The sequence below is a fragment of the Hipposideros armiger genome, unplaced genomic scaffold (genome assembly GCF_001890085.2).
Source record: "Hipposideros armiger isolate ML-2016 unplaced genomic scaffold, ASM189008v1 scaffold_8, whole genome shotgun sequence".
NCBI lineage: Eukaryota > Metazoa > Chordata > Mammalia > Chiroptera > Hipposideridae > Hipposideros > Hipposideros armiger.
The window spans coordinates 4,502,626-4,510,440 of NW_017731358.1; positions in this window are offsets into that span (position 1 = coordinate 4,502,626).

Sequence of the window (7,815 nt, forward strand, 5' to 3'; positions counted from 1 at the left end):
TGTTCTTGGAGTTAACTTGCCTCAGAGACACTCAGAAAGAAAGCAAAGAACAGATGGCAGGTAGTTGAGGTTTCGTTTGTCACTTACTGCCTTCCCGCCCTTCCCTGCCCGCAGCACGCCGAGCGGGGCGCCCCTCGCTGGCGCGGGGCTGGCGCTGCGGCCGGAGCCCGGCCCCGAGCACGATCTGCAGCCGCCGCCGCCCACGGCGCCCCGGGAGCACCGCGGGCCCGCGCCCCCCGGCCCCGACCAGACGGCCCTTGTGCCGGACGCCGCGACACGGCGGGGACCCCCGGGCCGGGACCCGAGAGGCGGGAGCGCGGGTGAGTGAGAGCTGGGGACCGGACGCCGAGCGAGCCCCTGGCTGTGGGTGTGGGCGCGCCCCGGGCCGCATCCCCCGCCCTAGGCCCCTCCGCACAGCTCCACCCGATGGGGGCTCCGCTCACCCCGGCGTCCGTGGGACCCTGAGGGGGTGCTGGGAGGGCGAGCGGCGAGCGCGGGGAGTGGATTTCGTAGAAGATTTCGCTGGTGGCTGGACTGGGGGGTGTGACCATCCTGTTTTCCCCTCATCCCTTGGAAGAAAACTTATCTCCCACGGTGTACCCCGGAGCCCCCATATGCACACCTCCCTTAAAAAGGGGGGAAAGAACCCCCAAACCGTTCCAAGTGCCTCTACCACTACGGAGTGATGACCTCTGGCCCGTCCATTCCCCAATTCCATTCTTTTCCTCTAGATACAGAAATGGCCTCTCCAGGTGCAGAGCCTGACTTTCAAATATAATTTTTTTTAAAGGGTTCTAGCCCTTAGGATATTGTAAAGGACAAAGGATATATTTGGAAACAAAACACTCTACTGGTTCACTCTAAAAGCTGAGGGACTGGGCGATTGGCGTGGAGGTTGGGGGTTGCACGGTAGAACCCGTGCACCCGGGTAGAACCCTGTCGAGGCAAACGCTGACCCAGGACAGCGGAGCCTTTCCTTCCCCTTTCCTTACATACATAGGCACCGTGTGAACTCAGAAGGACCTGCCCGCTCTCCTCTGGACCTTTTTATCCGGTTCGTTCTTTAGGTCTGGTAGAAATGCTGAGAACTGAGTGGAATGCCAACCATAATACCATTGTGACCTTGGGGAAAAACACCTTTTTAGATCTCAGTTTCTCCATCTGTGAAATGGAAGTACTGATCCCAGTTCTTCCTAGCCTCCTGGTGATGATGTGACAAAATGAAAGTAAAAATAGTGGAAAGTCCTTTGAACAAAGTCAGCAATGTGGTGGTGTTAGCCAGTGCTTTCCTGTGAGTGACAGAAGGCAGATAGATGCTCTCTCCCCATTATCCTGGAGAAGCAAGGTTGCTTGCAACACTAGATTCCGATTTAATGTTTAAGTGAAGGTCGAGAAGATTTCATCGTCCTAGTTGACACTTCATTTAAGTTTCTCATATCACACAAACTTTCTGGTATAGGAATTAGCATGTTTTGTGTAACCTAGGGATGCTTCCTCTAATTAAATAAGAAAAAAAAATTTTTAAGAAATAATCAGATTCCCCCAGTAAAAACCCAATTCCATATTCAGTAGTACTTCCCATCATTGCAAACTGCCTTGTCCTTGTGAATTTCTAAATCACTGGCACAAGATTGAGAAGCTGAGGAACAGTAAGGGAAGGGACAGGAGAAAAACTTCAAAAGACCTACTGGAGACATCCACAGTGACTGATTTTAGACAACTTACAACATAAATCATTTTAAGTTCCACGGGAAGGAATCAAGAACACAAAAGAGAACATTTCCTGCCTTTCCCACACTAGAAAAATAATGAAGGGACACTGTAGTATTTTGTGAGTTTTCTAAATGGAAAGTAGAATGCAGGGGATGGAGGCTGTTTCAGAAGAAACTCCCAGAAACTGAAAGCAGGTTTCTCTGGCTGGTAATCAGGCTTTCTAAGCTGCGGACCCCCAACTTGTTAGGCGATGGGTGGGAGAGATGCTGCCATGTGAGGCCCCTGGCAGGATGATGCTGGCACTTGAGTCTCCTTCCTTCTCTTATGGCTGGGAATCCCCACATGTCACAGAGACCTAGCTGTCCCAGGGAGAGGGACGTTGGAGGAAACTGGCTTAGGGGAATCAGCAGGTAAGAATTGGGGCTATTCTCCTTTGCTAATCAGGAGATTGAACCACCTTTCTGCCTTAATTGAACTACCTTTCCTCACAGGTGCCGCAGGTAATGCTGCTAGTCTTGGCTTTACAACCTTCCTAATTTGATTCATTTTGGGAGATGAGAGGGATGGAGGCTTCAGGTGCTTGAGATTTGGAGGAATGCACGTGAGAGTCCCAGAGAGCAGATAGGCAGGAGGCGGATCGTCCAAAACTTCTCTTACCTAAGAGGGTCTCTTCCTGGTGCCCCCATGAAGACTGCCCAAGGAGTGTCTGCTGTTCATCTGATCTCACGCTACATCTCAGGTGGGATGTTAGAACCACGAGATGAGAAGAGAGTAAAACGATTACCTGTTGAAAACTACTAGAAGCTACTGACATGGCTGAGGATTCAGGCATGACCTGTGCTTGTTTTCCAGTGGTGGCTCAAACAATAGCCCTTGAGGGAAAAAGAAACAATGAACAAGAAAGCCAACATTACATGATTTCAGTGAGTCTGAGTTTCCTAATAACCTCCAAGGATTTTCTTTGGATCCTTTTTGACTGGCCGCCATATATCACAAGGTACAATAAGTTAGCTCCTATGACAGCAAAGTCTTCACGTTGAAAAGGCTGCCCGAGGCCCTCTGGTCCACACCGCGTCCCATGTGGATATCTGCCCCTGACAGATGGCCATCTAGGCCGTGTACCAATGTTTTTTTGTGTGTGTTGGGCGGTGCTCCCTCCTGCTGGTAATGAGCCCAAGGTCTTACAAATAATGTGCTTCATTTGATTGTTGGGGAAACTGCCTGTAGCCCTTTCTGCTTGCCGGGGTGCTAGTGGTCAGTGCCCAGCCCTCGTGGCTTGGGCTTCCAAATACATGGGTGTCAGCAGCGGGGACCAGAGGTATCCTTTTCTACCCTGGGGCCATTTCCAGCCCTTTTCCTTTTCTTGGCAGAGTTCAAGGTTCTCATTGTTGAGACACCGTGCTTACATTCTGTCTGTGGGTTGTTGGCCTGCATTAGACCTCAGGTCCCTGGACAGCAGCCCCGCCACCCCACCCCATATTGCCTTTGTAGCCATTCTTAGGCCTTACACTCCCACCTGTCACATGCTGGCTGTTCAGCTGAACTTGTTGCTGGTGATTCAGCCAGTGGAGATAGGATGCCAAGTCCTGGGGGTTTTCTTTTTGTTGGTGTTTTTTTAAACAACTCGGGGCTTCCAAGCCACAGTTCTAAGCTGATTTTTATATGCCTTGATTTTTGCAATTTATAGGCCATGTTTTAATTGTGAGGTCTGCAGATGAGCGGGGAAGAGAAGGCTTAAGTCATAATGAAAATCAATGCAGAAGGAAAGAACTTTCCCACCCAAAGGGGAAATGACGCTGAGTGGCTGAGCAGCCAGCCCAAGGAATAATCTTAGAAAAATGCAGCTCCCTAGAGTAAAGGAAGCGCTGTGGGCCCAGCCCCTTCTGGGCTGTTACATAGCTGTCCCTTGAATTGCTGTAACTTTGTGGGCCAACTTCACCATTTAGCTGTAGCTGCTGGGAAAACCATTACACGAGGCAGTGAAGACCCTGGCTGGGCAAGAGGCTGCACCGCAGGCCAGGGAGAGGGGCTTTCCTCTAGGATTTCCGCCCTAGCCAAGGTTGGAGAAGTGGGGGTGGGGGGGCGTTCCTGAGAAGGCCGCCTGCTTTGATGGAGGGTGCCCAAATAGAAGGAGGGGTTGGGGGAAAAGGACTATCCGTGCTCATGTGTGTTTAAAAGCCACATCCTTTTAACTTTGCAAAAACCCTTTTATTGCTTCCCTCGGCGTGTGTGCAAATGCTGAACTGGTATTTTCTCCAAGAGCTAAATGGTGTGGGTAGAGGGAGAATGAAAGGAGTTGGATTCCCAGCTGGTCGGTGACTGCATTCCTCGTCCTGGAGAGCTGGGGAAGGGCCTCTGTCCTCCTAGTGATTCCCCTCTGCCTTCCAGCAGCCCTGCCCAGCTGGCTGAAAACTGTGTTCTTGGAGTTAACTTGCCTCAGAGACACTCAGAAAGAAAGCAAAGAACAGATGGCAGGTAGTTGAGGTTTCGTTTGTCACTTACTGCCTTCCTCAGTGGCTTCCCCTCTGCCCCCAGGCCCCTTTTGTATAAATGGGTGGTTTCAGCTGTAATAATGTCCCTGCCTTCAAAGAATCCCAGGGAAGCAATAGGGAAGGAGATTAGCATTGGTCCCTCTTTGGACTTCAAGCCTTGAGCACCTGTATGTGGTCAATGTTTGAGGTTCTCATCCCAGTGAACCCTCAAAACAATCCTGCGAGAGGGATTATTTCTCTTTTACAATCATGGAAACCGAAGTGTGGTGAGGTTAGATCACACTGTAGATGGAGGAAGCAAAATTTCAGTCAATTTGACCAGATTGATTTGCTCTTTCCACAATATCATGTAGCTTCAGTTTTCTCCTCGGTAACGTGGGGTGAGAGTTGTTCTAGATCTCTGAGACCCTCTTTAGTGCATTCTTCTACTCTTCCCTCGTTTCCTGCTCTTGCCCTTGTTTTGAGAGCAGGAACTAGGATTGAGTGCAAGATGGGATGAAGAGATGGCAGTGGTTATGGGGACTATGTGCAGAGTAGAGATCCAAAAAATTTGGGGGGAAGGGGACTTGCTCAAGACAAGACCATATCATCTGTCTTTATACATATATATGGTATTTCATAGTGAGATTATGAATTATGCCCTATTTAGGTGCCGATTCAGAGGTAGCTATGTTACTTATCAGCCAAACTAAAATGAATTGGTAACACTCTTAACGGGCTCTCTCCTGGGAACATGGCTGACACTATGAGGCAGTTGTTAGGAATACCTATTCACTAGGAGAGGTTAAATGGTGCCCCTATTCAGATCCTGCAAAATTGTTTTCTTTTTAACATCTGTGCCCTCTTCTACCATCACCGTTAATCTTGCGTGGACAGAAACAAAGATGTTTCTATCCTGGCTTTTTCCCTGTTCTTCTGTTGGAGTATGGCAGATGCTTCGGTCTGTGTCACGTTTGACTGATTTGTAAGTCAGGAAATAATGACAGAGCCCTTGCTGTGTATGAGGAGCTGTGCCAGGCGGTATGGAGGGTGTAGGGCAAGTCTAGGTAGGATGCTCCCAGGGCACATGCAGTCGTTTTGGGGGGCACAAGCATCAAAACTGTAAAGAGTGAGATGATGCATTAGTGATTCATAAGCGAATGTCATGAGAAGACCACACTGACCTAAGACATGGTGTGGGTAGGGAGGGGCTGCTGTGGTGGGGAGCTGGGGAGACTTTAGGGAGAAGGAAGGAGTTGACTAGGTGTGGATACACACAGAGGTGGGGAGGGTGTCGGCATCAGCAAAATTCCAAATATTGAAAAGCTCGAGGCTTTTTAAATGAAGGCGGTCCATAGCAAGGAAGGCAGGGGTTGAGGAGGGGAGAGGACTTGCGGAGAGGAGTTCGTCTCCAGAATAACTGGAGTCATTGAAGCCTGGAAAGGAGGGTTAGGGCAGATCGTGGAGGGATTTCGAGGCCTGTTTAAGGCGTTTGTTTTTGTCACATCGCATTGAGGAGCCCCTGATGGCTTTTGAGGAAGGAGCGGCATCGTTTGCTCATTTGTTGTTCACGTGTGCCTGGTGCTGGGGTCCCATGAGTGCGCCACCTACAGATCTGCCCTCACTACAGCCCAGCATTTATTTCAGAAGCATCAGAATGCTGGCAGGCATCGTATTATGTTGGGAGGAAAAGACTGAACACGGCGTTGACTAGAATGGGGGTAGCGCAAATTGAAAAGGAGTGATACAGGGACCCTTTAAAAGGGTAAGGCAGGGGGACCTGGTGATGGCCTGGCTGTGGGAGTGACAGGAGAGTAGAGAGGCGCTAGTTTACCATTAAAGAGGCTGCTTCAGTTTCTGGTGCTTTTCCTGTAAAGGCTGAGGCATGTCTCAGTGGAAGCATTCTGCGACAGTTGAGAATGTGCAGCCGAACTGGGGAGAAGTCAAGGCCAGATCCAGTCTGGAGGGGTTAAAGCCACCGGAGAAGAGGAAGCTGCTCTGACCCGGTGGAGAACACCCAGTGTAGACGGTGGGGGAGGAAGCGGTGCCATCCAAGGAGCCAGCCCGGCCTGACGGCGCAGTGAGGGCTGGGCAGTTTCCACCTTGGCTGTGGATTGGCAGGTGAGTTGAATATAGCACACGGTTTATGCATAAAGTGCAACGGTCTGTGAAGGTACATGGAAATTAACGTGTATCTGCTGGGACTTGTTATCTCATCCAGGCACTATCCAAGTTAAAAGGAAAAGGGAGATGGGGAGTGTGAAGCCTGAGGAAGGGCCATTGGATTTGGTTTTGAGAGGTTTAGGGGAGCCTTTAAGAGTGCAGGGAGGCAGCCAGTGTTGACTTCCTTGAACTGAGTTTAACAGTGACTTGAAAGAGGCAAACCAGAGTGAGCCAGAACTCTTGATACCACCCCCAGACCTGTTGTTAGCTCCCCACTCTTCCCATGTCAGGGATTGGCAACACGCCCCACCTGATTACTTAAATGAGAAGTCTAAAAGCCACCCTCCATTTCTCACCTTTTCTCACCCTCTACATCAGCGGTTCTCAACCTGTGGGTCGCGACCCCTTTGGGGGTCGACCTACCCTTTCACAGGGGTCACCTAAGAGCATCGGAAAACAAAAAGATATTTACATTACGATTCATAACAGTAGCAAAATTACAGTTATAGAGTAGCAACGAAAATAATTTTATGGTTGGGGGTCACCACAACATGAGGAACTGTATTAAGGGGTCGCGGCATTAGGAAGGTTGAGAACCGCTGCTCTACATCTTTTGTTTTTGTTTTCAACTCCAGTTGATTCTGTTTCTAGAGTATATCACAAATCTTCCCTCTTTGTCTCCACTGCTCTTTTCTGTTCTCCCTCCGCCCATCACTCCTGCTCTCCCTCTAATCCGTGCTCACAGAAGCCCAAGTGATCTCCTTAAGATGTAATTCAGGTCACCTCACTCTCGGGCCGAAAACCCTCCAATGGCTTTACATTGTACTTAGAATAAAATCCAGACTCCCTGCTGGAATGCGAGGTCCATAGGATCTGGCCCTGCCAATCCTCTGGCCCCTTCTTTTTCCGTTCCCTTTTTCTAACCACGCCGGCCAGCTGTTTGTACACGCAAACTCTTCCCTGTCTTGGACACCAGGCACATGGTGTCCCCCTGCCTGTAGTGGGACCAGCCTTCCAGGCAGCGAAAATGCCCTAAGGCCAGAGCGAGCATGGATGTTTCAGCATTGGCAAGAAGGAAGGCCACAGTGGCAGGATCCCTTAGGGCCAGGAGACCCGCAGTAAGGAGGTCAGATTTTCTTCTAGGTGCCATGGAGGTGTTTTAGCAGAGAAGTGACGTGGGAAGTAGGCTGTGGGAGGACAGGAGCAAGTGCAGGTGGGAGGCCAGGGCTAGTTTGGTGCCTGACCCATGGGAAGTCCAATAAATGACTGCTACAGGGGAAAATGGGTCCAGATGTAAAAGTCAGAGGTGGACAGAGGAATTCATGATTGCAGTAAACTCGGTCTGATTGAGTTGTCCTCACATTCCTGGATCATCAAGACACGGGCTAAGCTAGCCAGTACCTTCCTCATGCTTTACCCCCCCCCCCCCCCCCCGGGAAGGGCCTCTGTCCTCCTAGTGATTCCCCTC